Raw genomic sequence first — 27,341 nt, 5'->3', positions numbered from 1 at the left:
TGTGCCTCTCTGGTGCCAGGCGTTGGTAGAAGATCTGTGTGTGTGGAGTAGGGGGTACATAAGAAATCTCTTCACTTTTCACTCGATTTTGCTGTGAAAGCGAAACTTCCCTACAAAATAAAGTCTACTAAAAAAGAGGCGATGGGGGGGCGGTGCATGTTCTCAAACTCTCTGTTGGTGTCCTGAGTCTACCTTCATCCTCCTGGGCTCAAAAGGCACGGTCTCCTGGCCTTCCAGGATAAAACCCAGACCCTTGGGCATGACCATTCCCCTGAACTCCAGGGACCCGCTGTCACCACGTTTCTGCCAATCCTGGTTTGGAGGTCAGGCCGATTTAGTTCACTAAATTTTCGAAGTCAGGTGCTTTTCCCGAACACGTGCGCTGTTGTACAAATACGTGATGACCCACGCTGTGTCTCTGCACACCTTTGTTCTTGAACACATAACCGCATGGTCTGAGTGATCTACGTGGTAACTTGCAATGTGTCTCAGCACGTCGTTCGCCGTGCCCACGATTCTCGACAGCCGAGTGCGCGCAGATGTAAACTCTGGGGACACGACACGCACGAGGCATTATGCTCATCCCACTGATTAACGAATCGCAGAAATCCCACCCTGTTGGCCCTTATAGATCTGAAGCATGCCTCTGATGGGCTGCAGATCGTTCCATGACCCGTAAGTGGAACCAATCTTTTTTCAAACTTTCCGTCTTGATGGGTCCTCACTTTTTTTTTTTTTTTTTTTTTTTTTGCCACAATCAACATCTCCATGCATATGTCCTTTATTTACTGGCCCTGAAATGAAGGCAAAGTCTGAATTCTCCTCTCCCTCCTCCCAGGGCCCTGAGCAGCATCAGCCACGTAGTAGGTGATCAATACCAGCTGAATGGTAAATGCATGGACGGCCATTCTCCCTCCGTGTATTTTAATGCACGTTTTCTCTTTGTGCTTCGGCCCTGGTGCAGTCTCCAATTAAGTAAATACATTAATTTATTTAATCACTGAATTAAGTAAATACATATATTTATTTTTTTAATTTTTAAAAAAATCTTTATTTCTGAGAGAGAGAGAGAAAGAGAGAGAGAGAGAGAGAGAGAGAGGGAGAGGGAGAGAGAAAGAGAACGTGAGTGTGGGAGGGGCAGAGAGAGAGGGAGATACCGAATCCGAAGCAGGCTCCAGGCTCTGAGCTGTCAGCACAGAGCCCTACGCGGGGCTCGAACTCACAGACCGTGAGATCATGACCTGAGCCAAAGTCGGATGCTCCACCAACTGAGCCACCCAGATGCCCCCATATATTTATTTTCAATCACTTGAGGGTTTCAGTGCATCTTATGTATTTATCCTTTAGTGTAAATATAAAATCATTTAGAAGGAAAACTATCATTTTCTTTATAGCACCACAGTTGGTCCCAGGGACACATTTCCCAACATAGAACACCAGCAACATTACCACATCTTGGGGATGGAACATTGAGAAAATGGAAATGTCTTTGAGGCAAGATAAGGAAAGTTAGGGAAATGAAGCCTTACATTGTGGGTTTGCTCAGAACGCTCTGGGCTCGTGGAATGTCTCTAGCTGGAGTCTGACAGAAGCCCTCCACGAACGGCAAACTCCTTCATTTTGAAGGTCGGTCGGGGACCCCATCAGTCGTCTGTGACCGTCTCAGCTGAGCGAGGGGAGTGAGCATATTTCTGGAGCGATGGTAAGGAAGAAGAAGGTCCCTCTTTCTTCTGTTCCTGCAGGAGAATTAATCACCTTGGTTCCCCTTCCCAAGCAGGTTGTTGAGGGACCCATTCTCCTTCCTGAGTCTGAAGGCGGAAGCCATCTTCCCGCGCCCTTCGCCCAGCCTCCCTGGTTCTGCTACGTTCCTCGCAGGTCCATCTTGGGCCACCTCACCACAGGGTGATGCCTCATCACTCACTGAGGCCTCTCAGAAACCTGTGGGAAGCGCCACAGGAGACACTCTGTGGAGTCACGCTAGGTCGCGAGCAAACACCCCACAGAGGTGATCTATCACCTTCTCTTCCTCAACTACAAGGAGGACCAGGAGACAGCCCAACAATGGCAAGCATCTCCCAGGGGTCAGCTAGAGGCGAGACACAGAACGCACTTCTGTGTTCATGTACCTCAGAGCCAGAGGTGCGGACGGGGTGGGGATGACTAATCCTGGGAAGGAAACGCATCACTGGCCGGAAAACAAAATGGCTCCTGGCCCCCACCCTTTGGAGCTTTGAGAAAAAGAAAGCCCTGCTCAGCGCAAACCTCTCACTCTCCTTGGCCTCTGTGACTCTCCTGGGGACACATGACCTACTTCCCCGAGGACATGTTGTAATAGTGAGTCTGGTTGATTGCCAAGCCCTGTTCTCACGGGGGAAGGCAACACACAGTCTGTCCACATCAGCTTCCTTTGCAACAAGGGTGACATTCAGTGTTTGTGACACTTGTCATGAGAAAGGGGTTCCTCAAACAAGAGCCTGGAGCTATGAGACACACAGGTGCCCCGGGACAAGGAGCCCGAAGTCTGGCTGGCACTTTGCCTTGGGCTTGAGATGCTGCCCAGACACGGAGACCTTTTCCCCACAGCCAGTTTGCTCTGGAAGCTTCTCCACATTGACCTGCCAGTTCCTCAAGTCTCCCTGCCGTGCCCCCATGTCACAGGAGTGACACAGCTCTTCAGAGACTGTCCAATCCCAGCTCCATGTTTACCAGTGAGACCAACAGCCTAAATCCGAACCACGGACCAGCGCTGAGCTAAGTTCTGGGGTTGCAGGGAAGGGGCGGGGCCTGCCCTCAGCTCCAGCGGAGGAAGCGTCTTGCAGACAGATGGGTGCCACCAAGGGTCACAGGCACTGTGACTAACGGGATAATCCCTCCCTCTTCCCAAACATGACCCACTTTCCGTCCCCTACCCTGACGGAAGGTGCTGCCATTCCCCCAGCTGCCTAATCAACTAGGGGTCATCATCGGGCATTTCCTCTTGTACCCCAAATATCTAGGTCGCTGTTTCCTGAGAACGGTGTTCTTTAAAAATTCGTGGAATTCACCCACTTTCTTTATTCTATTGTCACTCACCTAATTTCAAGGCACTACAATCTCTTCCTGCAGCTGCCTTCCAAACGGTCCCTTTGCATCCAGTCTTGCACTTCCACCAGCCCATTTTCCACATGAAATCAGAGCGATCTTTCAGGCACACAGATCCATTTGTCACCCTCGTCCTTAAACTCTTTCAATGGCTTTCCACACTATGCTCAACTCCTTATAAGGCCTTCGTGGCCTGATCTTTGCTTACTTTTCTAGCTTCATCAACCTAGGCATCCATGGGTAGGTCACCCTCCGCCCCACTCAGCCTCCCATCCATCCACCCACCCATCCACCCACCTTTCCATCCGCCCACCTATCCTTCCACCTATCCGTCCCCCAACCCATCCACCCATCCAGTCAATACTTCCCGCCTACCTTCCAGAGTTGTCCATCTGGCCTTGACCCACCAAGTTGTCACTCTGACACCATGGCTCTGGTCTTACTTTAATCCCCAGTCCCGCTTTATCCTTCAGCCTGTTCCCGGATCCGCATCATACCCTCTGCACAGAAACTTACCCTGCAACTCAGCCTTTCTGGCAGCGGGGCCCCAAATTACTGCTGCCCCCCACCCTGCCCCTGGGGCTGACGTGTTTGCCCGAAGGGAGCACTTCACCTGCTCTTGGGGTCCACAGGGCCGAGCTCCCCAACTGTTGTGGCAACCCCATTACTCCTCGTTAGACTACGCAACCCAATACCAAAGGGAAACTACTCCCTCCTTCTGTCCCAAAGTCTGCAGCCAGGTCAGAGTCCCCCGGCCACCCCTCCCCGCCCACCAATACCACACACACACACCCCAGCCAACATTGCCCAGCCCACTGAGGAGGCCCAGCCCCGGGCATGGTTCCTCCCAGTCCACCTGTCTAATCTGGGACTGGAGAACGTGAGGGACTCTGCGGCAGGCAGGAGGCCACAGGCTGTCCCCAACTACCCTTCCGTGAGACCAGGAAACTCAGGAATTGAAGAGCCCCAGAGGAATCTCTGACACCCTGCATGCCGGGGAAAAGGACCAGCAAGTCTTCTTCCTCAATACAGAGGTCACAGAGGGGCAGGGGGAATATTTTGAAATCATCCTGATACAGTCCAGAGTTTGAAAGATGAACGCAGACCACTGGCGATTCAGAAAAACATACGCTTTCAGAAGTTAATAGAGACACAAGCACGTTTTGCTCTGAACTACACTCGTAGCGATGGTTTCCTTAAATACCCTTCTCAAGTTTACAGAATCCTATTGTTTTCCTTAGGACAGGATGCGGTGATGCCTGGCAGGTCAACAAGAGAAGGATAAAATTACGTAAAAATGGCTGTGGTTTCTGTTAGACAGACGAGATAGAGAGATAAGTCACCGGGGATCCTGGCCTGTGTGATAAGACAGTACTTCCGGGTCTCAAAGGTGTCTTGGCCTGCGATCACAGATGCAGTCCTCAGGTTCCTGCTCTTGTAGGACTGTTTAAGTTGTGGGGAAACCTACAGCACATAAAACTTGCCAGTTTCGTGCCTGTGTGAGTGTAGGGTCCAGTGGCCCTTTATCCTGCTCCCAGAAGGAAACTCTGCACCTACATGAAATCAAACAACGACTCCCCCACCCCCCTCTCCCGCCTCCGTGACCTCTGTTCTACTTCCTGTCTCTGGGGATTTGACTACTTCTAGGTACCTCTTGTGAGTCGAATCATCCAGCATTTGTCCCCCTGCGACAGGCGGATGTCACTCAGCATCACGTCCTCCGGGTTCACCCACGTGCAGCACATGTCAGCATCGCCTTCTTCTTTAAGACCGAATGATACTGCATTGTTTGGATGGACCACGTCGTCTTGTTCCATTCACCTGCTGGCGGGCACTTTGCACGATGTGGTTTTTCGATCTAAACTGAATTCGATCAAACGGACCTATCAAGGGCATAGGCTCGCGAGCTGATTGGCTTTTCTAAACCAAGGATGTGGTACAATTTAAAGAAAAAGTTCCGTTTTCTAAAATTCCATTTCAGAGAGGCAGGAGCACCGCACCTTAACCCTGACTTCTTCATTTCCTCAATATCCTGTCATTGCTAACGACTTTTCACAGCCTCGGATCGCTGGCAGGTAGAGCAGGGTTCCTCGGTCCCCCTTGCTTAAAATATCTCCCTGGGAGTCAAGACTCTCTTTCCATTCGCACTCATCCTCATTACTTCTGACATGGTGATCGCGAGCTTCCTGGCACGTCAAACGGCCCATCTACACGCTCTTGATTGGACTGCGGGAAAATTGGCCTGCATTTGGGGCGATGCTGACCTATTTTTTCCCTGTGAGATATTATAAAAAGACACGCAGCTTTGCAGAGAAGCACTGACATTCTGCCTTTTTTCTTTGCCTTTTTCCCCACTGGTGACACAATCCGGGATGTGTTGATGAGACCAGTGTGTTTCCACGTACTCGCCATGGCTCTGCCCTCGGCCCGGAGGAAGGACTGGGCTGTCCCATGCCTCACCTCCTCGCTACTCTGCAGATCACCTGGCTACAGGTGAAGGGCTCCGGGGCCAGAGTCCATGAACCAAGGGAGCCTAGACATAAAGACGGAGCCTTCAAGTGCACCCGTGGGGACTTGGCTCACGTAGTTCTGGCAAGACGGAGAAGGTGGCGCTGTGTGGCATTGGAAATGGAGAGCTCTTGGAAGTCAAGAAACGAACCGAGATGCATCAGTTGGGGTGGAAAGCTGCCTGCCCGGAGACCAAAGGCAACGAGAAACATACCCCCTTTAGCCCTTCTGGTGTAAGAAAGAATGTACTTCAGTCATCCACATTTTTTAATTGTAGCATTTCCCAACCCAGTCTAGATGTCCGGTTTCTCTCGAACAATCCGAAGGCTTGCCCAACCGGGGCTGCGCTCCGGGCACGGACCAAGGCCGATTCTGAGCAGCAGCGCCCCCTGTGGCCACGGCAGGTACTGCTTCTCCTAGCTGAGGCCTGCAGGGCTCTCCCGGTCCCTGGACGTCGCCTGCCTGGCATCTGTGTTTGTGACTCCCCCGGGGCTGCGGTGCCAGTGCACGGAGCAGAACGGGCACTCAGCAAGCATGTGTTGTTCCCACGACTGCTGCCGGGCAGCTGTCCAAGAATCCCCAGACGGAGGTGGAGGAGGAGGAAGGTGCTAGCTGGAAAGAAAGTGGAATCTGAAGTTCCTGATTTTATCATTTGCAGACCTTCGAGACCGGAGCACCCCTCCACAACCTAGGGCAAGCCCCGCCTTTTCAGTGGCACTGGCCTTGGCCTCTCAAACACGAGAGCCTTGCCTTGGCCGGTGTGGTGCCTCCCCCTGGCTCCACCTTGTGCTTAACGTGGGAAGGGCTTCGTTCGTTCATTCCCAAGCACACACTGATGCCCCTGTGAGCGCCGGGGGCTGCCGGGCCCAACAGCCCAGGGAAGAGGGCGCAGACTCTGAGGCGCACGGAGAAGTGCCCCAGAGAAGGAGAAGTGACCCAGTGATGGAGAAGGGGCGTCTGCTCCTACTCCCTCCTCCCGGCCGGAGGTATAGCAAGACTCACTGAAGGAGGGAATGTCCTGGGTGCAGGGGGAGCACTGCTCCGTGGGAGAGGGAGGAAGTCCCTGAGGGCTTCCTGGAGGAAAGAACGAGGTGCTACTTGAGCAAAGACTTGGATGAGGGGTGCGTGTAGCAGGGACGTGCCAGGCTGCGTGAGCAGCATGGCGAGGAGGTACGGTTCACCAGCAGGGGTGTGAGCAGAGCACCTCTGGAGGACAGCAGGACGGGAGGCATCAGAGGTAAGCTGGGATCTGGTAGGGGTCTGTGTTCTAGGCTGAGCAGGAAGAATTCTTGCATGAACACAACAAGGAGCTTCCAAGGCATTTAATCAAGGAGGCACCCAAGGCAGGACAGGATTGTCAGAAAGATATTCTGAGGGCAGGTATATCGAATGGACCAGAACCACAGATGGGCTGGATTGTCAACCCACAGGTGGCCTGCCTCCAGCTGCCTGTCCTTGGGGACGCATCCCTCCCCTCTGCTCATCTGGGCCCTGCCTGTACCCCGGTGTGTGGAATACGTCCCCTTGCGGTTGCTTGTTCACTTCCCATTGTATCTGCCCTTCCCCCCGGACTGGAATCCCAGGGAAGACCGGGCCACGTTTTCTCTCTCCACGCATCCCCCTGCCACCACCCCACATGGCGATGTGGTGGCCTGCACCCAGCTGACCCTTCTAAAATGTGTGCTGCAATCGCTTACAGTAACAAAGAATCCTGTGTTTGGGCCTCCGGCTTGTTTTTTTTCCGGAATAACTAGACCTACAACGCGAGAATCCTGTTTGGAGACGGCAAAATGAATGCATCTTCCAAAGACAAAACTTAACGTTGTTCTGGATGCTCACCGTAGGAAAATAAGAAGTTTAAAAATTTTTAAAAATGATGAAGGAATCCAAAAAGGATCCTCGGAAGATTTCTGCAATCGACGGAACAATTGCCAGTAAGGGGGGAACGTCCTAAAGTCCCATTTTACTAAGAAAGCTATAATGTGAACCACAAACAAATGATTTCTCTTGCTGAAACATCTGGAGAAACATTTCATTGGAATGTTATGCTATTTAAAGATAATGAATGATGGGACTGGTTCATAGCCTTTGTTCAGAAAGGCATTCATAAAATTGTGTTCCAAGAGAGGGAAGGAAGCATTTCTCTGCAGCAGCAGCTTTTACTTTTTGGGGTCCTCCAGTTCTTTCTGGAAGATCTGAAACACAACGTCCTAATTCACTCCGGTGAGTTAGGGCCCTGGAATCCTCAGGTCCGGGGGCCGGGGTTGGAGAGGAGAGATTTGGGGCCAGAGGATGGAGGTGTTGCCTTCTGGCTCCGTGTCTGTTTTTCTAATTCCAAATAGTTACGCCAACCATCACCCTAATGTACAACGCAGTACAAGTATAGACATTATATACACAGTGGAGTCTCATTCGGCTTTTCAGAAGAAGGAAACCCTTCCACTTGTAACAATATGGATGGGCCTGGAGGCCATTCTCTTGAGTGAACTAAGCCAGACACAGAAAGACAGATACTGCATGATCTTACTTAAACGTGGCGTTTTAAAAAGTCAAACGCACAGGGGCAAAGAGTAGAATGGGGGTGGCCAGGGGCAGGGACGATGGGGAAAAGGGAGATGCTGCTCGAAAGGCACAAAGTCTCCGTTATAGGACCAGTAAGTTCCGGGGATCTAATGCCCTGCATGGTGACAACAGCTTATCACACTGCACTGGAGAGGCGCCTGGGGGGGCTCAGTCGGTCGAGTGTCCGACTCTTGATTTCTGCTCAGGTCACGCTCTCACTGTCTTTGGCTCAAGCCCCGCGTTGGTCTTCACACGGGTGTGGAGGCTGGTTAAGATTCTCTCTTTCTAGGGGCGCCCGGGTGGCTCAGTTGGTTAAACTTCCGACTTCGGCTCAGGTCACGATCTCACGGTTCGTGGGTTCGAGCCCCACGTCGGGCTGTGTGCTGACAGCTCGGAGCCTGGAGCCGCTTCGGATTCTGTGTCTCCCTCTCTCTCCGCCCCTGCCCTGCTCACGCTGTCTCTCTCTCTTTCTCTCACAAATAAAACATTTGAAAAATTTAAAACAAGATTCTCTTTCTTTCCCTCTGCTCCTCTCCCCTGCTCCCCAACCCCACCAAAAAAAATAAATAAATAATATAATGCCACACCATATACTTGAAACTTGCCAAGAGCGTGGATCTTAAGTATTCTCGGCACACGCACACCTAAAGGTGAGGTGACAGTTGTGATGAGCAGCTTGACTGTGTCATCATTTCATAATTCGTAAGTGTATCGTGGCCTCACTGAGTATCCCTCAACCATATGCAAGAAAAGTAACATCAATTCTAAAAATAGTTTGGATTGAAGAAAATACAAACTGACTGTTCTAAAAATGTCTGTTTAAACAACAAATTGAGTCAGGGCTGAACAGTACTCTGTAATTAAGACCAGGAGCACCCCAGCAGCCTGGTACAGGACCCCTCACTGAGGGGCTGCTGTGCCGCCTTGTTCACAATGATTATCTCATTTAGCAGGGGTGGGGTTTTTTTGTGAATTTCTGTAACAGTAACTAAACAGAGTCTTCAACAGAAAAGCGATTTTGCACACAAGTAATGGCAGGACATGGGGAGCGTGCCGGTTTCCTGACGTTACATTTTTTAAACATTTGTTTATTTATTTTGAGAGAGAGAGAGGGAGAGAGGAGGGGGAGAAAGAGAATCCCAAGCAGGCTCCGCGCTGTCAGCAGAGAGCCCGACGTGGGGCTCAAACTCACGAGCTGTGGGAGCATGACCTGAGCAGAGCTCAAGAGTTGGGCGCTTAACCAACTGAGCCACCCAAGAGCCCCTTTTTCCTTTCTTTAAAAAAATTCTTAAGTTTTTTTCATTTATTGTTTCTGAGAGAGAGACAGACAGACAGAGCACAAGCAGGGGAGGGGCAGAGACAGGGTGAGACACAGAATCCAAAGCAGGCTCCAGGCTCTGAGCTGTCAGCACACAGCCCGACCCGAGGCTCAACCTGACAAACTGTGAGATCATGACCTGAGCCGAAGGCAGATGCTAAACCTACTGAGCCAACCAGGCACCCCTAAAAAACTTTTTAATGTTTATTTATTTTTGAAAGAGAGAAAGAGAGAGAGAGAGAGAGAGAGAGAGAGAGAAGGGCCTCCTGACTTTAAACTGGCATTACACCCTACTAGGTTGGTACTCTGAGATATAGGAGAATGAAAGCTTTTTTAAAAACCATATCATATCTCATTAAAAAACACATGAGATAGCATTATCTACTTGAATATTATTCATACATATTTATTAATATGTTTAAGTAAGAGTCACAGGGTTAACACATACACACACACACACACACACATACACGTAAGCAGTTTATTAAAAAGAGTGTAATTCAGGAATCCCCCCTTTTCTCACTACCAAGGTACTGATCCTACTCGAATGAGAAAGGGCCCCAGGACCTCTGTTTTTCATCTGCAAAATGCCATTCCCGGTTTTGGCAACTGCTAGAACCCCTTTCAGCTCAGAGAGTCCGGGATTATAATTGTAAATCACACTCCTGATTTCATTTGGGCAAGTGTAGAGGTGCAAATCACCCGGTTTTCAACGATTCCACAGTGAATGAGCTGTACGGGGTGCTGGAGAGGAATTTTAATCAAATGATTCATGAGAAGGTGCCTTTTTATTTCTTCCTGAGGTGGGGGAAAATGCAGATTTTTAAAAGGGCATCATCACGTGCAGTACAACTCAAGTCACGGATTTAAAACCTCAATCCCCCTAATAAAAATGTTGCGGCCAAGTCACTGGGATCAGTGCCTTCGTTCCTGCATTTTGTTTGTTTTCCAAGTATCGTCAGGAGTAAAAACATCAAGAGTCCTGCCTGCAGCAGAACGTAACGGCCTCTGGACACAGAAGCACGTTCCCGCAGGGACTGTGATCCAGACTTCCTTCTCCTGTCAATTCTAACACCGGCCACCTTCACTGTAGCAAGAATCATTGAAAAGGACGGCAACCACAAACACTTGGTCATCTTTAAACTGAGTTGGCATTAGAGACGCTCGGCTCATTAGCAGCTCAAGTATCAGCGGGGGTAACAGTACGATCGTCCGGTGAGCTGGGATCACGTGGTTCTGGGGAGTCGCACAACACCCACTGGGCTGGGTTTCAGAACCCGTGCTTCAGTAAGGTTACTGACCCGGGCAAGTCCAGACAGACAGACACACGCATAAACCAGCCACCATTCGTTAAATACCACAAGTGTTGACTCAATGGCTCAAATAATGTCCGATTTCAAAGCCACGCACGCTTACCCAACAGTCTCCACACAAACTTCACTATCACCTCTGCTGGGCCATGATTGGTGAGGCTCCAACACCTTTTTTTTTGTTTGTTTTTTCTTATGCCTCTTTATTTATTCTGAGAGAGAGAGAGAGAGAGAGAGAGAGAGAGAGAATCCCAAGCAGGCTCCACACTGCCAGCACAGAGCCCGAAGCAGGGCTCAAACCCACGAACCGTGAGATCATGACTTGAGCCAAAATCAAGAGTCAAACAAACGCCCAGCCGACTGAGCTCCCCCCAGACGCCCTCCCCCAAATTTAAATTCTAGCTGGCACACCACATTACGTTAGTTTCAGGGAAGTGCACGACCTAGTGATTCAACTTCTCTATACTCTGCTGAGCTCCCCACGATGGAGCCACCACCTGTCGTCCTGCTACGATACCATTGACTCCATTCCCGATGCTGTGCCTTTCATTCCCGGGGCTTATTCATCCCACAACTGAAAGCCTGTGTCTCCCATTTTGCCCTTTAAGCTTAAGGCAGACATCAACCTCTGGGAGGCCTCACACATGGAGAGTCATTTTCAAACGGAAGTGAAAACTGGGGGGGGGTGCGGCGTTTGGGGGAGTGTGCGGGGCTGGGCTGCGGCTTGGGGCGCGGCACCGTGGGCGTGGTTTGCCCCGTGCACAACCTTTTGTCGGGCAAGGAGAACGTGTCCCCGAAGCTGAGACCTGGGACTCAGGGGCCACTGCCTTCTGCACATCAAGGAGGAGGACGAGCGGGGTGGGCAGAGGGAGGACGCACGAGACCGCAGAAGCCATAGGTGTCTGCCTCACGGCCTCAGAAAGCAATTACACGGTTTTGAGGCTCAGTCCACACGACCCACAACAGGAGCTTTTTCCAGGAGCTTCTACCTGGGTGACTGCCTGGGCTCTTAGCAGACCCTGTCTTGGGCCCTGGTGGGAGGCCGCAGCCCTCGGTGGCCCAGCATGACCCTGGAGGGCTGCTGGAAGCTTCTCCAAGGCAGCGTACTTTGCAAAACAGGTCAGAGAAGGTGCCCTTAGGTGGAGATGACTGAAGAAGGGCCCCCCCCCCCCCCCGGGCAGAAAGATGCAGGGCACAGACATCACTCAGGCTGGAAGGGCCTATGTCATCAACAGCTGCCCACAGAGCAGCCGGCTGGGTCTGGACACAGTGAGCATCCGTCATCAGGAGGCAGGAGAAGGAGGGCCCAGGGTACCCTGGCGCAGGTAGGCGGGAGATGATCTCCTGGGCTGCTTTTCGTAACAAAAGCTCCACCCTGCCTGTGGTCAAACCGGGAGCCACCTGCCAGGGGGCCCCCCCTGTACGTGGCGGGGGTTGGGGGGAGGTGGGAAGTCTCAGCCACCCGGGCAGAGGAAAGAGGAGGGGAGACCCACACCCTACAGCATTCAGAGGGGCTGCTGGTGGGCCTGGAGACGACACCGTCAGCTGGACGTCCCCGCTGCCAGCCTCTCCATGGAAACCGGAGGAGAGGAGGGCACTCGCAGATGGGAGCCCCAGCCGATTAAAGGGTTCGCAGGCGCCACGGAAGTGCGCGGAGGCAGCAGTGCTGGTGGGGAGGGCAGAACTGGGGGGACACAGGGTCGGCAGGAAAGCCTCTGTCCGGAGGGGATGTCCTAGCGGGGCCAGCGAGGGGCACGGCGGTCCTCTGCGTAGAGGTCTAAAGGAGGAGGCCACCTGGGGGTGCAGTCCCCAGGGCCTGGAGGGCCCTCCGAGGCCGTGTCTTAGAGACGGGCCCCATCCCACAGCTAGGGCGGCAGCTCCCCCACTTGTGTGCAGAGCCCCTGCACCCCAGCGCCCCAAACCACCACAGAGCGCCGGGCCGGGGGGCGGGGACCACGTTGTCCTCCTCCCCTGTGAACGCGCAGGTGGCACAGTGCACAGGTCCCACGGGAGATGGGCTGCGCCACGGCTGAGCCGGGGAGGCGCCGAAGGTCCAGGGTCCGGCGTTTCCGAATAACACGGTTATCCTTGGGGAGGAATGCAGCATTCTGGGAAACTCCGAGCACCACGGGGTTAGCCAGGAAGCAAATGAGGCCTGCCCGTCTGGAGAGAGGGCCAGTTGCCATCTGCGGGGGGCTCCTCACGTAGTTTCTTGCAGGTGGATTTCAGAGACATGTCCCCAAAGACAAATGTGTGTGACTTTCTCGCCAACGCAAATAAACATTCTAACACTGAAGGACAGGAACATCATCTTCACAGAACAGCACTCACACTCGGGCAGGTGACGGCGAAACAATCAGATGGGGACCAGCGAGCTGAGACTGTGTCTGCAAGAGGGGCTGGCGTGTGGCACCTCCAAAAACCCACCGGCAGCTCTAAGGAAAAGGGGAAGGTGAGGGGCGCCTGGCGGCTCACTCAGTTAGGTATCTGACTTCAGCTCAGGTCATACCTCACAGCTTGAGTTCGAGCCCCGCGTCGGGCTCTGTGCCGACAGCTCAGAGCCCGGAGCCTGCTTCGGATTCTGTGTCTCCCTCTCTCTCTCCTCCTCCCCCACTCACATTCTCTCTCTCTCTCTCTCTCTCTCTCTCTCTCTCTCTTAAAAAAGCCGGGGTCGGGAGGGGAGGCGAGCCTCATCTTTTTTGCTTTTGATTCCAAGATTATCCCTTCATTTCAGAAACCTCATTGCTCTATAATGGTTCCAGAATTTTTCAGAACAAGTGTGAAGAAAGTAAGCTGAGTCCCAACCACTAGTTTCTCTCTCCCTCTTTCCCTCTGTGTGTGTGTGTGTGTGTGTGCACGCGCGTGTGCGTTTGGTTGTCTAAGTAACCAGTGTCTAGCTCTCCCTAAGTTGCAGATTATTTTCTTAGGTTATTTTATTCGTTAAATCCTACAAGCAAGATGATCATCCCCACGACAGGAACACAGAGGCTTGGGACCACAGAACTTGCCAAAAATGGCCCCGTTTGGAGGGTGAGGACTGGGGAGAGAAGAGACGGAATCCAAACTCTAAGCCTGAGCTTTTGTTCGCCACCACATAGGGTCGATCTGTCTTTCCCGGGCGACAGAGGTTGTCCTGGGCAGCCCCAGGGAGGAAGATAGGACGTGTGTTTAAAATTACTTTCTCTGTTAAAGGCCAGGGAACCTCACATACATTCTTGGTGTCATAATCAAATAGCCTTTTTTTTTTTTTAACATTTATTTATTTTTGAGAGACAGAGTGAGACAGAGCACAAGTAGGGGTGGGGGCGGGGTGGGGGGGGGACACAGAATCCGAAGCAGGCTCCAGGCTCTGAGCTGTCAGCACAGAGCCTGACACGGGGCTTGAACTCATGGCCCGCGAGATCGTGACCCGAGCCGAAGTTAGACGCTCAACCGACTGAACCACCCAGGCGCCCCTCAAATAGCTTCTTAATATTAATTTGTGATGACTCTTGCACAGAAATCCCTAGGAAACCTAAAATATGCTGTACATTTGAGCACGTTTTTATCTCTCGTGCATCTGAATCCTCCCAGAGTTTAACTTGGCTCGTGGTATAAACAATTCCTCGTTTCCATCCAGAATGCTCAGCATGTTGCTATGTTTTCGGGAAGGAGAAAAATCATCTTAATTTATGTAAAGAGAATTCCTAAAGATATGTATAATGGAGTCCGTGAGGCATAAACACCAAATGTGTAAATATCACAGAATTAGCTCAGCACATATTGTCTCCGAAATGGAAACAAATCCCTTTGCTGCAAACAGTCGCTCAGGAGAACCTTGAGTTTTGTTATTTTGCTATTAATGTGCACGTGTAGGGCGCTGATAGGCAGAATTCCGAGCATATCCCCCAAGATTCCCACCCCTCGGCTTTCTCCATCAAACGCTCACCTAGGTGCTGCTGCGAAGGGGCTGTGAAGATGGAATCGGGGTTATGAAGCAGCTCCCCTCAACACAGGGGAACATCCCGGATTGTCGAGTGGCCCAGGGCAGTCCCACGAGCCCTCATGAGCACCAGTGAGAGAGATGTGGCAGCGGGGGGCACGCAGAGACCCAAATAGGAGAGGGCCCCCCAGACGCTGGCCTGACGCTGGAGGACGGGGGCCACGAGCCAAGGAGAGGAACTGCCGAGACCCGGGGGCCACCCAGCCGATAGCCAGTGCGGGAACGTGGATCCCACCCAGTGACCTCGGAAGTGACTCATCCCAGAGCGGCCGTCAAGAAGCACAGGTAACCTGGGGCGCCTGGGTGGCGCAGTCGGTTAAGCGTCCGACTTCAGCCAGGTCACGATCTCGCGGTCCGTGAGTTCGAGCCCCGTGTCAGGCTCTGGGCTGATGGCTCAGAGCCTGGAGCCTGTTTCCGATTCTGTGTCTCCCTCTCTCTCTGCCCCTCCCCCGTTCATGCTCTGTCTCTCTCTGTCCCAAAAATAAATTGAAAAAAAATTTAAAAAAAAAAAAAAAAAAAAAAAAAGAAGCACAGGTAACCTGCGGATACCCTGATTTCGTCCTGCGAGCCTCTACGCAGGGAACCGGCCAGACGCAGAGGCTGTGTTGGGTGCTGACCTTGGGAACGGGGTGTAAGCCATGGGTATTGCTTTAGGCTGCCACATTTATGGTAATTTGTCACAGCAGCAAGAGGAGCCTGATACGGCTGAGTGAGAGAGTGGCCACAAGCACACACGTGTGCAAATGCGCAGACGCGCCTTCCCCACCCTGCTTTCTCTGCAGGCTACGAGCTGAAACCGCCCATGTGAGTTCACAGGACTTGAAACGGACTCAGCGAGAGGCACTTCTTTGTCACTGTTTCACTCTTTGTGCCCATGGAGATCCTCATGTGCCCAGAGGGACTGCCCACAGCTGGAAGGTAAGGAGCTATTTCATATCTCCTACTCCCTACGCCAAAAGCACTTAACATTCGTTTGCATACGCTCAGTGAGCCAAGTATTAAATTTAGGGTATCTACTTATCACTAGCATTCATCCTAAAACAATAATGAACACATGGCACAGTTCCTCCCGTGGCATATTTTTATGTGTGTGCCAAACGTGGATTTTCAATATATACATTGCATTTAATTCTCTTGTTCAACTGCTGTTTTCTTTCTGATGGGGAAGAAGAGAATCTTCAGGAAGACCTTTCGTTAAAGTAAAATAATGTAACACAACGTTTCTCTGCCTTATATCTTCCCTATATTCCTTCATACAAGAAGTACCAGACGAAACTAATGTATTGGGCATAAATAAGCTTATGGTTCCTGAAAATACTAGGCATTGAAGACTGTATTGAAATTTGACTCAGAGATTCGTTTATGACTAAGTCAGAATTTAGCCGTCCACTTAAAAGGGTCCATAAGAGACTTTTTAAAAATATCACAGTCAGATAAAAGGCATTTTTGCCGGGACGTGAGATTCGCTGAGGAGCTGTGACAGAAACACAGAGATAGGGCAGAAAAGATGTTAATCCACGGTGCCATACAGATGGCCCACACACTCACGCTGTTTCCCTGCATTAAGACAGAGCTCTTAATTCAAAATCTGGAACAGGACCATTCTCCTGGAATATGTTGGTTCACATTTTTCCTTCAAATTAAGATTCCTTCCATGTGAGTAAAGAAGCAAAGAGGGCCAAAGAATTTCATAAATAAAAATAGAAGCCGTGCCTTTACCGCTTGCTGAAGAGGAGGGAGGTGTAAGGAATCCCGCCCACACTTGAGAGCGATATCTTGAAAGCGCATTTTATGTACCCGGAACAGAAAGGATGATGGGGTAGCCGCATGTTCTAGCACGGGCAAGCTGCTACCTTGGAAATGGTGTGTGACAGACTGGGAACAAGGGGATGTTCCACAAGAAGGTGCAAAAGCATCAAGAATAAAGATATTTTAAGGATAATGTGTCTCTCAAGGGCTCTTAACCTTTTTGGTGACGTGGCTCCGTTGGGCCATCTAAGAAAGCTTATTCCTGTAATAATACTTTTAATGACCTGCGAGAAAATACATAGGACTAACAACGTAACTTTGTAAATGGATGAAAGGTTTAAACAGACGCTACCAAAGTTGTATTCTGGGCACATAAGCACATGAACAGACGCTCAACACCACTGGTCACTGGGGACACGCAAATTAAAACTGCGGTGAGATCCCACAGCTCACCTATCATAAAGGCAAAACATTTTTAAAGGAAAAAATTGACACTATCAAATGCTGGCAAGGGTGCAGATTAAGGGGAACATTCACACTCTGGAGGTGGGAACACAAACGGTGATACCCACCGTGGAAACCAGTCTGGAAGTGTGTTATGAAATTAAACATACGCGACATGCAATCCAGTAATCCCATCATACTTACTTCTCCCAAGTGAACTGGAAACCTAGTTTCACACAGAAACTTATGTGCACAGGTCGTAACCATTTGATTCCTAAGTGCCCCAAACTGGAACCAGACCGCACGCCCCCCAACTGGGGAAAGACTAAACACACAATGGTCCTTCCATACGACAGAAAATGGGACGAGCCGTGGACTAGAATGATTCTGAAATCCACATGCTACGTGAAAGAAGGCAGACTCAATAGGCTACATCCTGTAGAAGTCCAACTATATGACATTCTTGAAAAGGCAAAATTGTAGGGATGGAGAACAGATCAGTGGTTGCCAGGAGTTAGGGGTGGGGTTGGAGGGTCTCACTTTAAAGACACAATACAGGAGGATTTTTCTTTGCGGGGTGAGGGGGTAGGCAACAACACTTCCGTGCCTTGATCGTAGTGTTGGTGACACAGCTCTGATGTATTTGTCAAAACTCATGGAGCCATCCCAAAAGAAATGACTTCTACCGTGTGGAAATTTGAAAGTCAAATTCTAAGATGAAGTTGTTTCATTGTCTCCCCCATAAAAAACACTTTTTTAAGGTATGAGGAAAATAAAAGTATGAAGGAAGACAATTATATGGAACTAAAGAGGTACATTTTCTCACCATCTAAATTTACAGACCCTCTGAATTCTACCTGAACACTCACAAGAGACCCCATGTTAATAATTTCAGAGCCCAGGGGCACCTGGGTGGCTCAGTCAAGCGTCTGACTCTTGATTTCGGCCCAGGTTTGTGAGATCGAGCCCTGTGTCAGACTCTAGGCTGATTCTCTCTCTCCCTCTCTCTCTGCTCCTCCCCGTCTCTCTCTCTCTCACTCTCTCTCTCTCTCTCTCTCTCTCTCCCTCTCCCTCTCAAAATAAGTAAATAAACATTTTAAAAAATTTCAGGGGTGCCTGGGTGGCTTAGTCGATTAAGCATCCCAGTTCAGCTCAGGTCATGATCTCGAGCTTCATGAGTTCGAGCCCCGGGCCAGGCTCTGTGCTGACAGCTCGAAGCCTGGAGCCTGCTTCAGATTCTGTGTCTCCCTCGCTCTCTGTTCCTCCCCCATTCATACCCTGTCTCTCTTTCTCTGAAAAGTAAACAAACATTAAAAAAAATTTTTTTAATTAAAAAAAAAAAAAAAGAAAGAAAAAGAATTCCAGAGCCCAGACCAACATACTCGGGAATGTGATAGAGAGAGTCCTGCAAACAGCTGGTGTTCCTGAACTTCCCAAAGGGTACTCCCTGCAGGCCGCAGCCCTCATTTGACCATGCCTGGCAGAAAACCCTGGGGCGCACCTGTCCCAGGGAACCTTTTGGGAAGGTCATGCTAGATTAGCAGGTTCTTGAAGGCCGTGACCATGTGACCTTTCTGTCCCTAGCACCCGGCCTAGAGATTTGATAAATCCCTGTATTTGTTAGACAAATAAAATATCTTTGCTGATTTCTAAAAAGAAATCAATTTTACCTATTTGCCATACAACTGATACTTCCATGTAATTTACTTAACATACTTTATTGCATTAATACTAAGGATTTAGGTAGCAATTTAAATGTATAAAGGGATGTGTAACTTTGTTATTTACACGGCATACACCGTGGAAGAAATTAACCTGAAAAATTACAGTTGACAGAAGCTAATTACATAAGTCACCATGGACAGATGCCAAGGACCTCCTAACTTTATCTTACGATGTATATTAAACTCCTTCCCCCAAACAGAAATGGCTTAACGTTGTAACTTGAAGTGTATACCAACCCAAGGTTTAATTTCGCTTTTAGGATTAAGCAGCACATGTGTAATTTAAAACTGATGTGAATCAGCAAACAATGTCATCGGGCTTACAACTCATGAGGTTTTGACAACTGCAAACAAACTGAACGCATCCATCTATTCACAACGGTCGCTCTATTTCACAAACATGTCACTTCGCTGGCTATTCAGCTCATTCTCCCTTCGCAGGGTGAAGGCTGATGTGTGCTGACCTTGACCTCTAACACAGCCACTCAGTGTTTTGCTCGGCTATAAAAGTTGGGCTCAAAGGCCGACATGAAACCAAATGCTACAACTGTTTTCTGATGGGGGTGGGGGGTGGGTGCAGCCCTTAGCTACCAAATACCGCGCTTTCCAAAATGTCCTTTTGAAGGGAGACACACATTTCCACCACATACCGCAAAGTCTGAGCCCAGGATGGGACGTTTACCAGTTTTCACTTGGCACTCAAGCAGCCTTGCAGAGGGATCTGGGATCAGACAGGCATGCTCACCTAAGCCAGCGCAGCAAATCTGTCCCACAGCCAGAAGAAATGGTTCTCGGGTGCCTGGGTGGCTCGGCGGGTTGAGCGTCTGACTCTCCATTTCGGCTCCGGTCATGATCTCACTGTCTGTGGGTTCAAGCCCCAAGTCCGGGCTTTGCACTGAGCGTGGAGCCTGCTTGGGACTCTCTCTCTCCCTCTGCCCTGCCCCCCTACCCTCGCTCATGTGTGCGCACGCTCTCTTTCCCTCCATCTCTTAAGAAAGAAAGAAAGAACGAAAGAAAGAAAGAAAGAGAAAAGGAAAGAAGGAAAGAAAGAAAGAAAGGGAAAAGAAAGAAGAAGGAAGGAAGGAAGGAAGGAAGAAAAGAAGGAAGAAAAAGAAAGAAAGAAAATAAAAGAAAGAAAAGAGGGAGGAAGAAGGAAAGAAAAGAAAAGAAAAGAAAAGAAAAGAAAAGAAAAGAAAAGAAAAGAAAAGAAAAGAAAAGAGAAAAGAAAAGAAAGAGGGAGGAAGGAAGGGAGGAAGGAAGGAGGGAAGGGTGGGTTCTTGGTGCACAGAGAAAGACCATTAAAACGTGAAAAGAGGAGCGGACTCACACTGGAAAACTCTCCAAAGAGGGTGGATGGAATCGATAGGCAGCAATGATCCAGTGTGCATGTAAAAGCAGTTACGGAACCGCGTTATCTGCACTAAGTTTTCTACTATTTCCTTCCTGCTCAGAAAGTCCGGGCTCTGAGGAAACACACAGAGGCCTGTCAGTCAGAACCAGCGCAATTCACAGACAGAGGGAGCAGCCAGGAAGTGGGCGCAGCCCAGACACCTAGATAAGCAGAACATGAGCAATCAGAGATTGGCTTCTTTGTCAAATCAGGGGGATTTTAAAGTTTGTTCAGATGCTGCGTGTAGTAGGTTGGGAAATAAGCAAAACACCCAGCAAATCTCCCAAATAAATCTTCTCTGAAGTTCCGCTCTACCCATAAATCTGAAGGTTACCACTAAGGCAATACACGAACCTGGAGGAAAAAAGCAATTCAGGATTACTGTATGCAGGCATTCAATATTCTCTCTAATAGTTTTTGTAGAGTGCATCAATTTTCTTAGCTAAAAAAATGATGGTGCTTTGTTTTATAGCTAAACACAGTATAAAATATGGAAAGAGCCACCTAAAGGGGAAAAAAAAGCCATAATGCTTTAAATAGTAACAGTAATACAATAATAATAGTATGTTAAAATGCACCGGGATTGGCATTTTGTCTTAAAAGTAAAATTAAACCAGGAAAGTGATTCACTTTATGCCCTAGCATGGAATGAGTCAATCTGATGGAAATGACTAAAATAAATCGCTGAAAAATGTTACTTTTTGTTTTTTCTTTAGCCACGTATTTTATGCCAAGACGCGACCATCTCAGGATCACGGTCTAACAGGCCACGAGGAGTCGCAAACAAGCCGCCTGGCCTCCGGGCGGCTTCCCCCCAGGCTGCTCCTCCCCGGCGAGACCTAGCGTCCAGGTCTGGCGACACGCCCCAGCTGGCACGCACACGAACCCAGCCTTGCATCCCAGCTCGGCCACTTCCCAGTTATGTGGCCTTGAACAGCTCCTTTCACTGTCCGAGTCTCAGTTTTACGGACCATAAAACGGGCTGGCATCTCACACACGTGCCGCTCTCAGACGGAAGACAACTCAGCCCCACTAAGGGAACCCGCGATCTCCTCCTGTGCCCTCTCCGCGGGGCATCCACAATGAGTAGGATCCTAGTAGTTCAGGGAATATGTTTTTTTAATAACGCAGCCCCTGAAAATATAAGCCACTATTTCATTTTATCAACCAATGAGCCCTATGGGTTCTAGTGCTGGAGGAAGACGTAGCGGAACTGGTCTCCGTGAGATATTAATGCCCTCCGGGTCTACAGTGTGACAGCCCCCGAGAGGCGTGTGCAAACCCACCACGGCGGAGGCCACGCCACTATGCCTGCCTGGCTCTGTGCGAAGAGAGACAAGAGCACCTGACACTTGGAGGTGCCTGAATGGGAGCCATTACTGGGCTCTCTCTCTCTCTCTCTCTCTCTCTCTCTCTCCCATCTCTTTATTAGGTTTTGAGAGCGGCTGCCCCACTGGTCTCCCCGCCTGCTTCTAGCTCCTCACCTGCTGGTTCTCCACGCTCCCGTGGCCATCAGGACTGTTCTGGATGCGCAGAACCTGTCGCCAGACTGGAGCGGAGAGTCTATCTAGTCTCCGTCTGGCTCACCAAGCCCACCCCGTCCAGGCTCCTGCCCAGCTGTCACCTCGGGGCCCCGCTCTGTGATCCAGGAAACGTGAGAGCAGCTCTAAGAAATGGAACAAAATATTCCCGCTGTAATGGGAAAGCCTCTTACGGGAGGAAAGAAATGAATGTTAATGGTGAATCTTCCAAATGTGACCTACCAGGTATAACAACTAAAAACGCCTGCTTCCTCCCTCATGCAAATGCTCCAGTTAAGCTGGCTCCTTAAACAGCCTTATAGGTAAGAGAAAATAAACAGAAGCTGCTTAAAAAGTTTAATAGCCCATACTTCCTTCCAGACAAGAATCTATTACAGCAGAGGAAAAAAACAAACAAAAAACAAACAAAAAACTCAGCTTCTTGTTTTCACACAGCATGAGACATTACAAGGAGTTATCTACAAACCTGAAACGTTTCCTCACTCTGAGCAGAAGAGAAAACCTGGACGTCCGATACTCTGCCTTGAGAAAACCCAACATAGGGGTCTGGATCTTTAAACATAAAATGGCTAAGAAGTGACCATTTGTTCTCTAAAAGGATTAGCTGCTTTACAAAAGGATTATCTGCATTTTTCTAAAAGGTACTAAGCTTAGCCAGTGTATATAAACCGAAATTCGAATCAAGGTAACTTTTCAGGACTATGTTAATGCTGTGATACTGGGTATATTTGAGATGAAAAATAACCCTGAAGCTCAGCACAAACCAGGTGGCTGAACGCCTGCTGCTTGGGGTATGCCCTCCACATCTATACCCTCTTCCTACGTCCTGGCATCCCTCTTACAGGTCCCAGGGCAGGGTCCCACCTGCTGGCCCCGCCCTCCATGCACCTGTAGCCAAACTTCAACAGGGAGGTGATGTAGGCTCCGACAATCAATCCTACGCAAGCCTTCAGCTCTTCGGGGTGAGTCACGGACCCAGGGACGTTTCGGAAGTGTCCGCAGAAGCCACAGCTGTGACAGGCCGGTGCCAGCAATGCCCAGGAGCTTCAGCGCCACGGACCACAGGCCACATCCTTACCAAAAGCTTCCCGCGGCTGGACTTTAATTGTGGTTGAGAGCCTCCCGGGCTCCTGCCCCCTTTCTGAACCTTGTTCTCCAGACTTCCGGTTGATTCTGAGAACTATCCAGTAACCTCTGTCCAGTTCCTTTTCTTGGTAAGTTAACCAGAGTCAGATTCGGTGGCATCCAGCTAAAAGCCACAACCCACACACCCAAGATAATGAAAAATGAGGGTTCCTCACCAGCACGGACCCTCAGGAAAGAGCTGCTCCTTCTTCCCCACATGAAAAGGGCCAACCTGTGTGACCCACAGGACACTGTGGGGAAGACAAGATGACTTCTGAGGTCAGGTCCCAAAAGAGGTTGTGGCTTCTGCCTCGCTTCCTCTGGGATCGCTCTCTCTGGGGGAAGGCAGTTGCCGGGACAGGAAGATGCTCCCGCGGTGCTGTGGGTGGATCCCCGTGGAGGGGAACGGAGGCCTCCTGCCCCATCACCAGTGTCACTTTGCCGGTCATGGAAATGGGTCTTCTTCGAGTGCCGGCCAAGCCTGCAGGGGTGCTGGCTTCGGGCAGGTGAGATGAGGGAGAGCTGCCAATTCTGTCCCGGCGCTCGGAAAACCGCATCAGCACAGTTGACAGGAGCAGCCTCTTCTGTGCCTGGGAATGTGCATTTCCAGGAATCCCAGGGACTCCTCCAAATGCAGACACATGGTGCCGATGCGTGAGGTGTTCTCGATCTGTTTATGCATCACAACAGCGACTCTGTTGCAAGCTCACCTACAGTTGTACCAACGCTCAGTAACTTCTAGATTGAAAAATTATGTATTACCAAGGGGGTGCCTGGGCAGCTCAGTCAGTTACGCATCTGACTTTGGCTTGGGTCATGATCTCACGGTTCGTGGGTTCGAGCCCCACGTTGGGCTCTGTGCTGACAGCTCAGAGCTTGGAGCCTGCTTCGGATTCTGTGTCTCCCTCTCTCTCTGCCCCTCCCCTTATTGTGCTTTCTCTCTCTCTCTCTCTCTCTCTCACACACACACACACACACACACACACACTCAAATAAATAAACATCAAAAAAATTATGTATTACCAAGAATCTTTAGGAAAGCCCCAAGTTATGTGGGGCATGTCAATTCTCCCATGTTCCGTAACCTAATGGGACCCTCTTGAACATCTGCCCAGGTTGTCCTGGGTAATCTTGAAGGTTTTATCGCTTGGGTCATTAAATGTTCCCCAAGTACAGCGAGGGAAGGTGGGCAGAGGACAAACATACTGACGGCAGGGCGACGGCGAAACCCCGCTGACAAAGCACAACCCACCTGCTCCTGGGTCTCAACAACATGTCGCCCACCTTCCCTTGGCCTTTCTGGTGACAAATGTCATGCCTGTGCCCCTGTAACTCATCCCCATTAAGAGCACAAACTCTTTCTCAATAAAAATGCTTCAGAGTTTGTCCTCACACCTTCCGGTAATTTGTTCAGACACCCAGTTTCCCAGAGACATCTTCGGCCTCGCACGGGGCTTAATGTGATTTTTCATGCATCTCGACACAGTATTTAACCTCCCCCCGCCCCCCACCAAATGCACCTTGCACGTGATGTGGATATCTTCCAGCTGAAGCCTGCAGAGAAGTCATCCCCCTCCAGCCGGACAAGATCTGCTCGCTCGGATCCGCTCTGCTCATTTAAGGGGCTCAGCCCTCACCCAGCAGAAATCAGGCAGCGGGAAATGAGTGCCAGGCCGTTAACCCCCAACCCCAGACTCAACCAACTCTTGCCAGAGATGCCCGGAAGTGAAATGTTTGGATACTGCATGAAAGAAAGATCGTGATGCCAACAGACGTTGTGGGGTACCTTGAGAGGACTTGGCTCAAAGCAGAAAGTCTCTATGGAGCCCTTCAAACACACTCGAAATGATTTTCGGTCAGAAGCAAAGGGGCAAATCGTCCCATTGTCTGGTTCCTCACAGGCTTGCACTTCTCGCCCCGGGTCCCAGACAGACCCCTGAGGCAGGGCCAGGGCCCAGGAGGCTGTCCCCCCGGACTGCTCATGTGATGAGGCCATCGGGCCATCCCCTTGAGACTTGGCAACCACAGGGGGAAAATACTGGACATTTCTTGGACCAGCTTTGCTATTACTCATGTGAAAAGAATGGCATGCCAGCCGCTCTGACGGGCGAAGCACCAGCTCTCAGGGCCTCTGGCCTGGGCAGGAGCACGTGGTGGGGCGGCCACGGCTGCCGGCAGAGCCGCGGTCAGTGCCACTGGGGCCGGGGGCCGGGGTCACAGCACTCGCTCCACTAACTCAAGCGTCCCCAGCGGACAGGAAGGAGGGAGAGCTCAGCGGGGTCTGGGGCTCTGGAAAAAGAGGCCTTGGTGGTATCTGTGGGTGGGAAAACAAGAGTAGGGTGGGTGGGAAGATGGGAGCCAGGGAGAGAGCTGGGGGGAGGGCAGGCCCCGACCGCAGCCGCTCTGTGTGATGCTGCTGCCCAGCCCCCTCGGCCTGAGTCCAGTCTCCTCTGTACGCCGTAGTCAGGAGCAGACTCACAGGGACCACACGGACTCCGAGACAGATTTCGTCCTGTGCTGCTCGTAGCTCAGTCATCAAGGCCTAAGTAGCAGCAGGGCCTCTAACGAACACACGCCCGGCAGGATCCACACAGAAGGGAAGTGGGACCCACACAGTTCCCAGCAGGAAAGGCCTTCCCGGTCCCCTGTGGGGACCTCAGGGCCTCAGGGCCACCCACGATGACTGTCCCCGGCCCGCACACCACACACGGTCTCCAGAGCAAGGCTGAGCTGGGCACTGCTGGCTTTTCAGGGGAATCTCAGGGGCAGATGGACAGAAAGACAGGGACACCCGGGCCCCAGGTAAAGGACAGAGGGCAGGACCCGTGGATTTTGTTCCTCGCTGAAGCCTCAGCATCTGGTAGGTCTCCCATTAGTGTCTGTTGAATGAATGAATGAATGAACGAACGAACGAATGAAAGGGCTGTGTAAGTGACCACGCCCGCAGCTCCCAAGGTCCCACCATCAGCTGACAGAAATCTGACAACAGCTCTCTTATTTGGTTTAGGTCTTGTCTGTCCCAAGCTGTCCTCCTTTTAAAAGCCACCCTTTGGGGCGCCTACGCGGCTCAGTCGGCTGGGTGTCCGACTTCGGCTCAGGTCATGATCTCGCAGTTCACGAGTTTGAGCCCTGCATCGAGCTCTGTGTTGACAGCACGGAGCCTGGAGCCTACTTCGGATTCTGGGTCTCCCTCTCTCTCTGCCTTCCCCTGCCTGCTCTCTCTCTCTCTCTCTCAAAAATAAATAAACATTAATTTTTGTTTTTTTAAAGCAGCCCTTTGAGGGGCACCGGGGTGGCTCAGTCCGTTGAGCAACCGACCGACTCTTGATTTCGGCTCAGGTCATGATCTCACGGTTCGTGACTTCCAGCCCCACCCAGGACTCCGTGCTGACACCGTGGAGCCTGCTGGGATTCTCTCTCTCCCTCTCTCTCTGCCCCTTCCCCTGCTCATGCTCGCTCTCTTGCTTTCTCAAAACAAATAAACTTAAAAAAAGCAACCCTTTTAACTGGCCGAAGTCACTAACACCAGGTGGCGGACTAGTCTGGCAGCTGCCCACCTGGACAGAAGGGACAAGTCTCTCTTGGTTGAGGCACTCAGGTGGCGGTTCTGTGCGTCTGCGGGCTTGGTGGCTCTCGGGGGCGGGGGGGGGGGGGCGGGGAGGGGGGGCTAAAATGGTACTAGGTCACAGAAAAGGGGTCAGGGATGCTCCTCCTGTCTGCCCGGTCCAGCCACCAACCCGGACAGAAGGGAGGGGCCCCGCCCATGTGCAGTGCGGGGGTTCACACAACCTTCCCTGGAGGCTGCACCCCAGCCTCAGCCCCAGCCAGTTCTGAGGCTTCTCCGCCCGCCAAGACGCCAGGCCACTAAAGGAAGCATAATCTCCCCAAGACTTGTACAAATCAGTGCTATAGAGAAAAGACAACAACGGAATCCATCACAAAGCAGAATAACCTGAATCGATGCCTTTGATCTCCGCACGGCCCTGACCGTCCATTCAGGGGATGCATTTCAACATGACAAATAAAAAATCATGCGCTAAACAAAAGCACGCTACGCACGGCACATACACTTGCAACGGCCTTCTAAAATACACCTGGAAGCCAGTTTCCAGGCAGGAACCACACCCAAGGAGAACAGGCCGGCGTGACCCAGGCCAAGGGGACAAGAGATAGGTGCAGAGCAGTGAGGTCTCGCCTTCCGGTCCCGCTCAGGGTCGGGATGCACCTCCAGCCAAACAGACAGGTGAGGTGCTCTCGCCTCCCAGAAGCAGGCAAGGGGCCTCCACGTCCTGAGACCCTGCCACACGGACGGTGCAGACACGGCGGGACGAAGGGGTCAGCCCACCAAGGCGGCCAGAACAGGAAAAGAGGCTCATCTGGGTCAGGACAATGGTTCCCGGGGCAGAGGCTGTGACCCTGGGCCGGTCCCAGGTCCCAGGCTCCACATTACAGCTGGCCACCCGCTCAGACTCCACGAGGGCGGTCAAATTGTTCGCCAAACCTCAGAGAAACCATCTAAAGTGAAAAGGTACGAGTGGCTTTGGTTTTTGGTAAACTGGAAGACTTGTGCAGAAAGCATATTTTTGGTCACCTAAAAACGTACGAGG

At 51.0% G+C, this 27,341-nt stretch overlaps 1 protein-coding gene across 4 annotated transcripts in view; it reads right to left on the bottom strand.

Moving 5' to 3' along the window:
* PTPRE (protein tyrosine phosphatase receptor type E) overlaps positions 1 to 27,341 on the bottom strand; it is a 162,101-nt gene that overhangs the window by 123,976 nt on the left and 10,784 nt on the right. The window contains exons 1-2 of one of the 4 annotated variants that reach the window (XM_058698122.1): positions 2,127 to 2,252; positions 1,530 to 1,736 (exon numbers count right to left, since the gene is read on the bottom strand). The exons of 2 other annotated variants lie outside the window; for them this stretch is intronic. The gene's annotated coding sequence lies outside the window, so the exon portion shown is untranslated. Of the gene's footprint in view, positions 1 to 1,529; positions 1,737 to 2,126; positions 2,253 to 27,341 lie in introns of those variants that run through there. One more of the 4 variants, XM_058698123.1, reaches the window with a different exon arrangement.

Source organism: Neofelis nebulosa, chromosome 13 (genome assembly GCF_028018385.1).
Source record: "Neofelis nebulosa isolate mNeoNeb1 chromosome 13, mNeoNeb1.pri, whole genome shotgun sequence".
NCBI classification, from domain to species: Eukaryota; Metazoa; Chordata; class Mammalia; order Carnivora; family Felidae; genus Neofelis; species Neofelis nebulosa.
The sequence above is the reverse complement of the archived record's forward strand: the minus strand, read 5'-3'. Positions and strand labels throughout refer to the sequence as shown.